This window comes from Pteropus vampyrus, unplaced genomic scaffold (assembly GCF_000151845.1).
Source record: "Pteropus vampyrus isolate Shadow unplaced genomic scaffold, Pvam_2.0 Scaffold260, whole genome shotgun sequence".
In the NCBI taxonomy this organism is placed as follows: domain Eukaryota; kingdom Metazoa; phylum Chordata; class Mammalia; order Chiroptera; family Pteropodidae; genus Pteropus; species Pteropus vampyrus.
In genome coordinates, this window is record NW_011889041.1 from 2421752 (window position 1) to 2436280 (window position 14529).

Sequence of the window (14529 nt, forward strand, 5' to 3'; positions counted from 1 at the left end):
TAAAAAATGGAATAAAATCTTGCCATCTGCAACAACATGAATGGACCTAGAGAGTATATGCTAAATGAAATAAGTCAGACAGGGAAAGACAACTATCATATGATTTCATTTATATGTGGAATTAAAAAAACAAAGTAAATAAACAAACAAACAAAACAGAAACAAGATCATAGATACAGAGAATATTTTGATGGTTTTCAAAAGGGTGGGGTTTGAGAGAATGAGTGAAAAAGGGGAAGGAATTAAAAAGTACAGGTTGGTAGTTTCTAAATAGTCATAGGGATGTAAAGTATAGCACAGGGAATATAGTTAATAATATTATAATACCTATGTATGGTGTCAGATGGGTACTAGATTAATCACGGCGATCACTTCATAAATTATATGTCAAATAACTATGTTGTACACCTGAAGCTAACATAATATTGTATGCCAACTGTAATTTGAAAAATAAAAACTATATTTTAAAAAATGTTTCATCCACACCATCTTTATCCAAAACCCTAGAGCACAAGTCCTCCAATTGTACTTCTTTCAAGTCTTTGATAATTCAGCCAAATATCTGCACTCTCCCCAAATAAAGGTAAATTCAGATTTCAATCTAGACTTCCTTTCAGGCATAACAAACTGTACAATGTTTTACTTGAAGTTCTGCTGAATGGGAGAATTTACTCACTCCATTGTCTTTCAATTCACTATTATGAGAGCTCCAATGCTGCAGCAATTCACTTTTGGGTAGTGCTTTCATATCCTGCAGAATTCCCTATAAGCATTTCTTAAGACTTTTATCCTTTTTAAGTTAAACAGAATTTTCTATATACCCATAAGCATAGACTAAGTGAGGAAGAAAAGCAATGTGACCTACATAGAGTCAATGAATATTGGGAAAATTTGTTCATTTGGTGTACCCAGGTACTTAATCCTAAATAGACCACTTCCATTTAATGGTGGACTTCATCTGGGCATATCCAAACATAGTTTGGTGGATCATATAATAAATAATAGGTCATGTGGTCAATTCATGTCTCAAGATCACTTATTTTTCATGATCAGGCATTTGTATTCTAGACACATATTCATTTTCAAAAGGGAAGTGGTATTCTGCTACAAAATGTATAATTTTGTGTCTAAACCTCAGGGGCCACAATTAAATGTCCTCTTTTGAAGTTTTATCTCTTGAGATTCTGCTTCGTTAGAAACTATAGACTTCCCCGAATCAGCAGTATCATAGGAACTAACTGGAAGGGCACCTCACACTAAGCCAGCTTAAAATTCTTTAATGGTTCTATAAAGTAAACAAAGTGAAGTACAGTAGAACAGCCACAATAAATTATTAGGCGGTGAAGTCTACCTAGGAAGGAAAATAAGATGCCTCCAAAATAGGAGGGCAATTAAATACTATACCTTCTTCTAAATTAAAAGGAGTGAAAGTCGTTTTTAACCTTGGAGGAAATTACAATTTGTCCATATCTTTAGGCTGAAAAGAACTTCATTAATATATACATTCCTACAGGCTTTGTTTTCAATCTCTATCACTAATTTTTTAAAAGAATTGAGAATACCTACAATTCCTTTATTCTAATGCCAAGTATTATGACATCATCATATTGTTAAGAGAAATGTAATGTCCTATGATGAAGAGGTGGACCGTATTCTTGATGACTAATTTGAAAGAAATCTTCCCCTTCCATATATATATGTGGTATTTAGTATGCTCCCAAAAAGAGGTGTGTGAAAACGTATGCAAACAACAAAACATGTTAAACTCTTGTTAAACTGAAGTTAATATTCTAAGACTCAGTATGTTTTGACCACACCAAAGCTGAAAAATAAAAGAGAGCTATCAGAATAACCACATCTAGGAAATCTTTGGTGGCAACTGAAATCTCAAGGGTATTTCTGGAGATAGAATGTTACTTTGGTTTATAAGCAGAGAAAATAGAAGGAGAACCAAAGGCTTCTTACCTGGTCAGTAGCAGCATAACTCCATCCAACATTTACCTGATGGATTAGGGAACCACCAGTTCAATTTTTTTTTTCAATTGTAAATATACTTTCCAAGTATACACTCCTTAATTTGTAACATAGGTATTGGAAAAATATAAACCATTTGTCTCACCTATTGTGAGATAAACTCAGTCACAATCAGTTATCAGTTGATACAGTAAAACCTCCAGGGATCCACTGGGGTTGATGTCTGCAGCTTTTAAAATATCCCTTCTCTAAACAATAACCATATGTCTTTATAGTTTGAGTTTTTGAAGAAGACAGAGAATAGTGGTGATGGTATATATAAAAGCAATTGTAATGACCTTTACCAGAAGTTTTTTATATTCTTGTTTTGTAATTGTCTTAGGTCTTCTTACAACTGTGGAGACCAAGTGTCCTTGTCTTAATAATAAAATATAATATTTATTATTTCCAGAACGTTCTTATTTTATGTACTTTGTCTTTATTCTCACAAGAACTCTTTTGAGTAGTACTCTTATTTCCATTTTACAATTCTCTTGAAGAGACTGAGGCCTAAAGTCACAGCAAATATAAAGGGTCCCAGTATTTTAACCCAAGCTGTTTGCACTACAGTGTTGATATAATGTCTTGTTGGTACGAAAGAAGCACAACTGCCACTTTTATCATGCTTGGTTATATAGATGAAATAGAATCTTAGGTAATACTTTTAAATTTCACCCTAAACTTCCTAAGTATAACCAAATAGCTCTAGTGTTACCATTCCCTAAAGCTGGAATACTCCACCTACTTCTTGCTCTTGATAGTCAATACCTGTGCCTACCAACTCTGATCATTCCCATTATAATCAACAACTCTCTTGTGGTTACAGCTTCTCTCATCAGTGAAGGAAAAACAAGAGGTGCTTTTAGCCCTCCTAGAGCTTTCTTTTATCAGCCTCATTCTGATCACTAAGAGAAAAGAAGCACCGTGTAGGAAACATGTCGGCACCGGCAGCCAGCTACGTGGTAGATCTATTATGTCAGTCTTTTCTCCCCAAACTACTGACTTTCTTTATCTGAATTATGCCAAACTCTGGCTCTTCACAGCAGTCATCCTGAACCTTACTGTAATTGTACAGCAGTGTAATTGTACAGCAGTTAGAACAGCAAGCTGTTAAAATTTTTAAGCGCTGTACATGACTGTGCTTGAATGTGCATTCCTGGTGGGTCTAAAAAAACAAATGAAGCATACTCCAGGTATGTGCTCTTGTCTCCTACACAGACTATCTTTAAATCAAAGACCACTTTATCTCTTCTACTTTCTGTCAGTACTCTGACAACTTATACAACTCATCCTGAGTACATTTTCACTCCTGAGTATCGTTTTGCATAGTGATGTTAAGGTCAGTGACAGATTCCAGCTCTGGTTACTGCATATGTCTCATAATTGGAAAGACTGTTCTAATGGCAAGAAAAGAAAGATTGAGGGAGGGGTTCACGTGGTAGTCACAATAGAGTTAGTTTCCTTCTAAATAGTCTTACATTCCTTTTAGTTGAAATATGAACTTCTGCATTGATTAAAGAAATAGATTACAATAATATACATCTTGTGAGACTTCTTTAATATATACATTTAAGAATTACACTATATAACTTAACTAAGAACTTTAAGCCAACTCTGAAATGTCTCTAAATTTATAAATATGGTTTTCCAAAAGTGATTACAGATATTTGTCATTGTTACCATGATTAATACCTGTAATATTTCCCGATTATAACCATGCTCTAAACGGAACATTACAAACTAATCTGGGTAATGATATTGATCTATATTCTGATGTTGTGTACATGCTTTCCCTTTTTAATTTGTATTCGGGTATTCATATCAGGAGGCAAGAGTCTAATTGATTGTTCTGAAGACAGGGTGCATACCATGTAAAAATAATTGAAAATATGGGACTTGGCCTTGTATACATAATGCATTTTTCCTGAGTTAAGATTTCTTTTGAATGTGAGGTTGTGCAGTCAAAATACAAACATTTAAAAAAATTTTAACTGGCAATTTATTATGAATACTCTAGTTCATAAACATACGCATTTAAAACATGAGTAAAAGTCAAATTTTAGGAACTTGCTTTATGGTATTAGCCTTAATTAAGCTTCATTCAAAATTTATTATTTTTTAATTTTGTTAGACAGATAAACACAGGTGATCTCTGTTAAAGTTTGGCTCTCCTCCAATAAACTTGTTTAATCTCATGCTCAAGGTCTTTAAGCATCTTTTCTAACCTGGAAAATCCCATAATGATTTAAAGATTTGTGTGTGTGTGTGTGTGTGTGTGTGTGTGTGTGTGTGTGTGTGTGTGAGGATTATGAAATAACACATGTGAAAATGCCTATCCCAGGGTAGGCTTTGGCATTAGTTTTTATGTTTTGTTTCTGAAAGTGTTAACCTGTCTAAATGTTACAAAAGTTAATGTAAACTACCAAACTTAAAGAAAATTAGAGTTCATAAAATATATATGCATATATGGTCTAACCATTTTCTTTTCACTTCCTGAAGATAAGAATGTGAGCTTTTGAGGTGACGAAGGATTCTAGTAATCAAGTGGCAAGAAATAACTGTTACATTGCTTTCTCCTTAATTAAATATTTAAGTCTCTAAGGAGTAAAAGGACTAAGGTTTTCCAGCAGCCACTCAAGAACTCTCCCCTGTAAAATATTCCTGATTGTTCCCCAATCCTTGCTTCCAATCCAATGTCAACCTTGCAGTTCAAATTTTCTTTCTAAACTAAAAATATGCCATGTTCTTACCCCGCACTGCTACAGTGCTATTCACTTGGCCTTGAATCACCTATTCTCCTGTTACCTAATTCTTCCACCTTACATCCCAACCTAGATAATACCTGCCCTAAAAAGGTTTACCTGAATATCATATCCTCCCAAAACAAAATATAATTGCTTACAGTTCTATTTTCTACTCTTATCACTGGGGAGAATAGATGCTTAATAAAGAGGAGCACATATGAAGTCCTCAGTGCTTGTTAATGGAATCTATTCCCATTGCACTATTGACTCTTTTCCTATCCTCCTGTCTATTATCAGCTAAAGGAATGTGCTGAGTCAGCAACCTAATTAGAGGATTAACTAATGTGATTTTACTAGATCATCTTTGCATTGTGGAATCTAACCTACCTGTGAAGTCTACATCATAAATTTACCTAGGCCTGATCATGAGCTTGGCTAAAAAAAAAAAAGAAAAAGGAAAAAATAGATGATGAACCAAGTAACTACAAAGGGCAGCGGACTATCGGAATTTCTGCACCTTATAGGTCAGTTCCCATCACATTCCTGATGTCTTATTGGGCACCAGCTCTTGACATTGACCTTAGAATAATATTAAGCAATTCTGAATGAGCAATTTAAAGCTTTTATTCTATAGGTCTAATAATAAAAATCAAAAACAATGATAAAATTTAAAAATTTTTGTATAGTATAATTCAATATTATAACTACATTAAAAGTAAATAAATATCAACTTGAAAAACATATGTAATAATGCCTCACATTTATTCATATTATATTCAGAAGCACAAAGGAAATACATCTCCTTTATTTTCAATGGACAGATGTAATATTCACCTAAGCTCCCATTTCCTGGGTAGCTAGGAAAGGAAGGGTGGTGAAGGAACAGCAGAGAACAGTAAATTTATTCAAATGTGAAACACTGGTTCATTATAATAAATTAAAAGTATTTTTAAACTTACATATTCTCTTTTAGATTCTTTAGTTCTATGAGATCCATCTTTTCCCCGAGAATGTGAGGGCTTCTTTCCAAGCCAGACATGGAATGATCATGAAAGCCACACAAGTTAAGTTTCAGAGTCCCTCACTTGCACAGGTCCCTTCTAGGGTTCTGGAATTTATTCACAAGGTGATACTTTTTATGAAATTTGCAAAACTAATACATATTAACTACAATTGATAAAGACTACTGGCTGTTTCCACTCTGATTTCCTCTCTGTCACATTTCCTGTCTTGCTTGGTAGCATTGGCACGACTATGGGAAATTCTGGAATCAGCCTATGGGGACATTTAGCTGAGAATATATGTAGTCTAAACTTAAAATAATGCATTTTTATAATTTGCAGAAATTGCTATGCAAGTTAAATTACTGGTAAGTCTTGAAAGGCTTCTAGAAATAATGTAATCAACATAAAACGTATTTAAGGACTTTGAATGCCCTCAGATTTTAAAGCTCATGTGACAGAAGCTTGACAGATTTGATAGCAATCTATTTACAGATCTACATGGCATTATTAATTATGTCATGAAGACAAAATATTTTTTTAAACTGATACTATAAACTGATACAAAGAAATTGATTTTCAAATGATAATTTTTAAAAAGTTAATTTCTATTGAACATGCTAGAAGAGAGACAGAGTTACTTTTCTAATCTCTCTGTAGAGGGGTGCTACAAACTTATCATATAAAGAAGCAATTAAAGTATAAGCAGTCAATAATGTAGAGATGAAATGTATTGTAGATGTGAGTCAGGTAGCTAATTAATAACCATTAGTTATATCCTTTTCCTTCGGTATTTTAAAGACCATCTTACGGCTTTTGAAAATTTAAATTTTCTTTTCTAAATTATTTTTTCATTCTGAATATACATGCTCATTTTTGTTCTTAATTTTTTATCTGTAATTTTCTATTTTTTTCCAGTGAAACTCTAAGAATCGTGTGAGTTTCAGGTACCATAAAGTCTAAACTGTCCCCTATGTGTGGCTAATGTGAACTTGCAGCTCCATTTGGGGCAGAGGCCTCAAATGTCTATGGTGTCTTTCAGAAGAGAGTCCTAGCTGGGGCCTCTCCAAGAGGCTGTGGCTCTTCATGGAAAATAGAGAGAAGTGAGTTTCTCAAATCACCTTTAACAATCTATAGATTTCTAAAGACCACCAAATTTCATAATTTAACCCAAATAATGATAATCCAACCATTTAACCTAATTTCTATTTCCTTGATTCAATTAGACCATGATTTTATTTTCTCTCTGACTATAACCTCCCTTACATAAAATCCTATATATCTAGGTCTATTTCTTGATTTAATAGAGAAGTCACACTCACTCACTATGGAATCCAAGCTGATTTTCTCACTGAAATCTTGAAAATGCTATCTTAGGTGTCTGAAGCTAAATATGAATTACTTCTCTTTTTATTTTTGCTGCAATAAATCTTAATTTACCCCCAACCCACCAGGTATAAAAAAATAATGGATCTCATGCTGATTAAGGAAAAGGTCACAGACGCAGGAAAACAACGGAACAAAATAGATATTACTTAATTTTCCTAGTCTTTTCCTCTCCCTCAGTTCACATGAGTAGATGAAAAGGAAGGAAAATAACTTCAGAAATAATATCTCAGGGCTAATTGAAAATGAAAAATGGGAAAAAAATTCTGACGAATGAGAAGCACCAAACTTTCTTCCATTTGATCATATTTACTCTACTTTAAAGGCTTTAAAAAGTCATCCCTTTCGTGAAGGCAAAACAGAACGAGAAGGGACTTAGGGCTGGTATCCAGTGACATAACTGTATGTTGAGCTCCTGCTTGTAGAACAGCACAGAAGGTGCTCTTCAAGGTTGGGACTCTGTTTTTAACGGTGAGTAGGTAAAAAATAGAATGAACATCCATTTAGACAACTTATTTTATTAGCATTTGAATATTTTCTCTTCAATAACTGGAAGAAATCTATGCAGTATGCATTCTTAATGTCATTATTGCTAATAGTTTTTCTGAAAGACATGGCATAATCTGATCACTGAATTTAATTTTCTTCTTGCCTTCATTTGGCCAACTATGTCACACAGCAGGAGAATATATTTATGATAAATAAATATGTCAACCTAAAGTACAGTACCAATAATCAATTCTGTTAACTGCAACATGAAATCAACACTTAAAAATGTTGAAAGACATTTTTTTCTATCTATTGTCCACCATTTTTATTTTTCCATCAGCCATTCCATAGTGATCACTGAAGCACTCAGTGCTGCCAAAAATCTCCTTTTCCCTATTTTCTAATAACATTCCTAATCTGCTAGATCATGTTAAACAACTCTACTTATTTTAAATTGGAAAAAACTGAGCTCTTAAATAAACATATTTTCTGAAAACTGACACCAAGACTATTGATATTGTCTTGTGACTCTCAGTTTTCACCCTTTATATTATGCAATGCTTTCCTTCTGTATTTGTCTACAAATAATTGTATTATCTCAATTTTACAAGAGGCTGGGTAGGAAGAATCATAGAACTTTAGGTCTTGAGATATTTCAGTGAAAATATTGTTGAATGTCTTTATTTTACACATAAAGAAATAAAAATCCAGAAAAGTTAAATTTCTTACTCAAAGTCTCACACTCAAGTAGTGAGATTCAAGACTTCTATATTATACATCATGTAAGATTGGTTAAAATATAGACTAAAAAATAAGATCTGGGATAAAAAAAAAGAAGCTTGTTATTTGTCATTGAGTAAAGCGAAAGTTTTAACTTAAGAGCATTAAGATTTTGTATGGCACATGGAGAAAAAATATCACTTTGCTCAAGTTTCATATATTAAAATGTGCTCTGGAAAATCATTTTAAAAGAGAATATGAAACAAATTCCAGATGAACAGAAGAGTAAATTTTAAATGTAAAAAAATTAAAGTTGTTTTAAGTAGAAAACAGAAATGAGTAATTTTTAAATCTCCATATAAAGTAATTTTCTAACTTTAAGATCAATCGATAAAATAAAAAAAAATAAATGAATCTGACCATACAAAAATATAAAATATATTTGAATAAAATGCATGCAAACAAGATATTAGAAGCAAAACAAAATGAAACAAACTTTCTGATTACAAAGAGAATTAAAAATCAAGCAATAAGTCTGGAAAATATATCTGTAAAAACATTATAGGTACTTAATATTTTTAATATTTATAAAGAAGTGAAAAACATTGACTGCTCTGAGATGAATTGTATCCCCTCAAAAAGATATGTTGGAACTCTAAACCATTATTAAGTCAGAATGTGACTTTATCTGGAGTCTTTACAGAGGTAATTAAGTTAAAATAAGTTTATTAGGGTGTGTCCTAATCCAATATTACCAGTGTCTTTATGAAAAGGGGTAAGTTGGACACAGACATACATGCATACATAAAGAATGCCTTATGAACATGTAGGCACAGATCAGGGTGATGAATCTACAATCCAGGGGACACTTAAGATTGCCAGCAAACCACCAGAAGCTAGGAGAGAGGCATGGAACAGGTTGTTCCTCACAGTCCTCACAAGGAACTAACCCAGCCAACATGAGCTTGGGTTTCTAGCCCCCAGAACTGTGAGTCAGTAATTTCTGCTTTCTTTCTGCTCATTTAACCCTCCCAGTGCAGGATATGTTCTTAGGGCAGCCCTAGAAAATTAACACAAACCCTAAATTATAAGTAGGCAAGGGACACAAGCAGATTAATTTTTAAAATATCTTATACAAATGGTTAATAAATGGTTTTAAATGATTAAAATTTGCTAATAATTTAAAATTTTTATTTAAGCAACATAATTTTCTTTTTCATAAATTGGCAATTAAAATGCTAATACTGAATACTCTGGGGTATATGTGAAGGCACAGTTTTTCATTATGAATCAAGAGACTTCAAAAAATGTTCTTAATTTTTCACTTGGTATTTTCCATTTCACTAAATACCTCTTTAAGGAAATAGACAAGGATTGATGTGTAGGACATTACTTTAAAAAATCAAATAACTAAAACTTTAATTTCCAAAAATACGGAAGGATTTAAAGAAATTATAATATCTTTCTAGGAGGGGTTAGTTTATAGATAATAAAATGATATCAAAACAGGTTTTAATACTACTGGGGAAAACTCATTTAATTTAAAAAAAGAGAGATAAACTCATAATTACACATGATTCATAGTTATAAGCTTGACTATGTAAAATTTTATTTGAAGAAAATAAGTGGATGTGACCAAAAAAAAAAAAAAGTGAAAAATGACTGTCTTGAGGTACATAGGATTATTTTACAGGGAAAGCCCCTCAGGCTTCTCTGTGAAACACATATAAAATAATCAAAATGGAAAGTGTATTAGTTTTCTAGAGCTGCCATAACAAATTACCATAAACTGGGATGCTTAAAAAAACAGAAATGTGTTTTCTCATAGCTCTGGAGGCAAGAAATCCAAAATCAAGGTGTTGGCAGGGTTACGCTGCATCTGAAGGCTCTAGAGAAGGATCCTCCCTTGCCTCTTCTGGCATCTGGTGGCTTCTGGCTTCCTTGGTTTGTGGCAACAATAGCTCCATTCTCTGCCTCCTTCTTCCCATGGCTTTCTTTCCTGTGTCTTTGTGTCTTCTTCATCTCTTCTCATAAGAAAACCACTCATTGGATTTAGAGCCCACTCTAAATCCAAGATAATTTCATCTCAAGATCCATAACTAATTACATCTGCAAAAAATTTATTTTCAAATACGTTCCCATCCTGAGATTCCAGATGATCATAAATTTTGATAGAAAATCTTTCAAACCATTACAGAGAGGAAAATAGAAAAAGAAAAAATTATAATAAATAATAAAAAATGTGGCTATCTTTGTGTTATGAGATTATTCATGATACATTTTACATAGCTTCTTTATAGCAATTCAAAGTTTGCAATTTTCTTTATACTGTCACAGAATGATTTTATATTGGTAAGATCATGAGTCTTAAGTAAATACATAGTAAACACAACACGTGTTTTATTTAACTCATTTAAGAAAGAAGCAGTAAAATGTTAAAACTGGTTCAAAGATATTTCCAAACTTCAGGACAGATGGTACTGCCTTCAGTGTGGCTGAAGTGGGGAAAGAAGAGCAGACAAAACATAGATGTCAACACCAAACACTCTGGAGATTTGATATCTAAACATCACTGGTGAACCAGAGCTGGCCTATGCCACTCCCTTAAACAGAATCAGTTCTGAGCTCCTGAGTGTAGGAGAAAGCCAAATTAAGCCTACTTGCCTGATAACAAGGAAGAAAAACTAAATGGGGGAGTTAAATATTTTCATATGGTTGCTAACAACTTTGTGCTACAGTTAAATACCATACAGTAAAGGTTGGCAACCACAGCTCATAGGCCAAATCCAGCCCACACCTGTCTTTGTAAATAAAATTTTATTGGAACACACATATACACACACCAGTGATTCAAAGGGCATTTGAGAAGCTCAATGTTAATAGCCAGTATTAGGATAAGATTGCTGATTTAGATATAAAGCTGTTTAAATTTAAAAGGGCCATTGACTATAAACTTTGATATTTTCTATTGTACCAGGCAGAAATTATCTGCATCTCTATAGGATAAAAATCTTAAAGTTAACATGTAACTTTAATCACTCTCAGGCCCTTAATCAACAGCAAACAGTGAACTAAAGTAAATGTATTCCCTTCACACCCATATGACACTGAAAGAGTAAGTAGCATTATGAAAAGAAATACATTTCAAAAGGGGAAAAGATTATATTGTGTATTAAAAATTTCAAGTTAGTTTTAATTATAATGTCAGAAAAAAATAGTTCATAAAATGTACAGATATGATTGAAAGCATTTATTATTCACTTCAACTATAATGGTCCCATATATAATTTTAATAACAAGGGTCTTATGTAGTCGTTATGCTAGACTGAAACTCTTGAGATTATTTTGAATAATGGAAAATGTATTATGAACCATTAATTTCTATTTTATAGGTACAAATTCAAACTGATTTATACATTAGGTTTGTTTGATTTAAACAGCCCAATTATAACTAAAATTAAAGTGTCATCTATATAATTTCTGAAGTAATTAGCTGTATATGAAAATAAAACCATTGACACTATCATGCACAATATTACTTTATTATATACATATGTATATTTGTGTATAGCTTATATATATAGAACAATTCCCTAAGTATGTCCATACAATTTTTTATAAGTACATTTATCTTGATCTATTACAATTACATCCACTCAAAATGCCAATTTTATATAACTAGAATAGGGCGACATATACATCAGCTGTCCCTTAGGCTGGAATATATGTCAAAAGAATTTTTAAAACTTCTAAATCCTATTTCATTTAAATGGAACAAAATAATAATTGAGTTCCTTCTCTGAGCCTGTTACTTTGTTGGATGCTTTAGGAAAAACAAAAGTCATACTCTTAGGGCTTTCGGTTTCTCCTTATTAGAAAATTTCCTTAGCCTGAAAAAGCCAATAATTGCCATATCCTATTTGTATACCAACTGGAAATTTGTGTATTTTTTTTGTTAGTTCATAATCTGAGAAAGCCCTATTTATATCTCAGAACTAGTACATCATCAAGATTGATATCAAAAAGAAGGAATAAAGCACCGTTAACCATTTAGCAGATAATTACTGAGTGTCTACAAGGTATGAAACACTTTAATAGGCAATTAAGGTCGACCCCATCAAGTCTTCTATTTCCAGATGCTGACAATGATATTGGAGATAAAAATCCATTCATGTGAAACAAATTAAAACTATAAAAGAGTCTACGGCCATGCCACCCTGAACAAGCCAGATCTTGTCTGATCTTGGAAGCTAAGCAGGGTTGGGCCTGGTTAGTACTTGGATGGGAGACCAACTAGGAAGACTGGGAGTTGTAGGCATAAAAAAAAAAAAAAAAAACCCACTGTAAAAGGGTGTTTATAACAAAATGCAATTTGTAATCTGGTGCTAAAACATTGGAGCAATTCTTGACATCTTTGTTTTTCTCACATTCCTTGTCCAATCCATCAAGAAATCCTGCATGCATTTCCCTCAAAATACCCCAAATGCAAGAACTTTTCACGACCTTGTCTGAGCTGTCAATATCTCTAACCTGGGTACAGGATTAGGCACCTATGTAGTTGCCCAGTTCTCATCTTTGCCTTCCTATAGTCTATTCTCAAGGCAGCTATGAGAGTAATCCTTTTAAAATTTAAATCAGGTCATTTAACTGCCCTGATAAAAACCTGTTAACGACTTCTCATTTCATTCACAATAAAAGCGAACATCCTTACAATGGCCTATAAAGCCCTTCCTGATCTGGTCCCTTTAAGTCTTTGACTTGTCTTCTTTGGCTCTTTCTTTCCCCACTGGGCCAGTCATTCAGGCACTTTATTTTTAAAATGCAACAAACCTTCTCTGGCCTCAAATGTTTTATACTTGTTTCCTCTGTTGTAAGTACTCTTCACTGAGAGTACCTGAATGTCTCCCTAACTTCCTTCCAGGTCTCTACTTAAACATAAGCTTATTAAAGAAGTCCTCATGACTACTATGTATAAAACAATACAACACTGCCCCTTTCTGCCTTGCCCTGTTTGTTGTTCTTCATAGAAATTAGTCACCATTTGGTTGCACTAGATACTGACTTTTTTTTTTTTTGGTAGTTTGCAAAAAGATGAAGTTAAGAGCATTCTGGACAGAGGAAGTGCAAAAATTTTTAATCATCATGGAGCTGCCTGTGTTCTGTACCAGTGGAGTTGGAATACAGAGGGAGAGGGAGAGGGAGAGGGAAGGAGAGAGACATAAAGAAGAGTTCTGAATGAAAAGTCAAGCAGAAGAAAGCATGGTGAAAAGTGTGAATTTCATTCTAGCTACAATGGGTATTTTACATATTTGATTCACATGGTATAAATGGTATTATTGAAAGATCACTTTACTGTATGGAGAAAGGATTGTGGTGAAGTGTGTTGGATATTTTCTGGCACTCCTTATTCACTTTCTTCCTTCGTCTATTGGGGAGGCTTATCTTTATACACAGTATCAATCAGATACTCTAGCCTTTTAGACTCCCATTAGATTTGGCCAATGGCAACTTCAGAGAATGGAAGGAGAGAAAAATGGGGAGAACTTTTCCCCCCCAAAACATACCTGCTGAGCTGAGGTTTGGGAGCCCCCATGGTCTTCTACCAAAGGCTTCAGCTGTTGTCAGGTGGTAGGGTGAGGGAAGGGTTCCTACAGTCACTTCTTATACCAAGTTCGAGTAACCACTTTCATGCCTCCATCCTTATACTTTGGGCTGGCCCAGACATGTTTTACCATCTCTTATTAGTTCCTCGACCGCATTCACACCTTGTTTTATGCCATCTGTTCTCTGATGGGATCTTGGTAGCAGGTAAGTCAAGAATAAGTCAGGAAGTAGCTGTGGCAATTCATAAGAGAGGTGGCTTAGACTAGCATGGTATCAACAGAGTTAAAGATAGCTATGAGATATATTTTGGAGGTAGAATTGGGGGCCTTTACAGTTAGTCACTAGGAGTTAAGAAAAAGGAATTAATAAGAACTATGTTTGTGCTTGAGTTTCTGGCTGGATTGCTGAGTGATGTAAAGAGACAGAGTTAAAACCAGGATTATAGAGAATGGTATGGAAGAAGAAAATATCAAGAGTTCCTTTTTGACACATGGAGCTGAAATTACCTCTTAGGCACAGAACTAGATTAGGAGGTTGTATGCCAGGAAAACACTAGGGCTAGATAAAAGTGT

At 33.6% G+C, this 14529-nt stretch overlaps 1 pseudogene; it reads left to right on the forward strand.

Moving 5' to 3' along the window:
- The first annotated feature begins 12552 nt into the window (after positions 1–12552).
- LOC111729381 lies at positions 12553–12671 on the forward strand (annotated as a pseudogene).
- The last annotated feature ends 1858 nt before the right edge of the window (positions 12672–14529 follow it).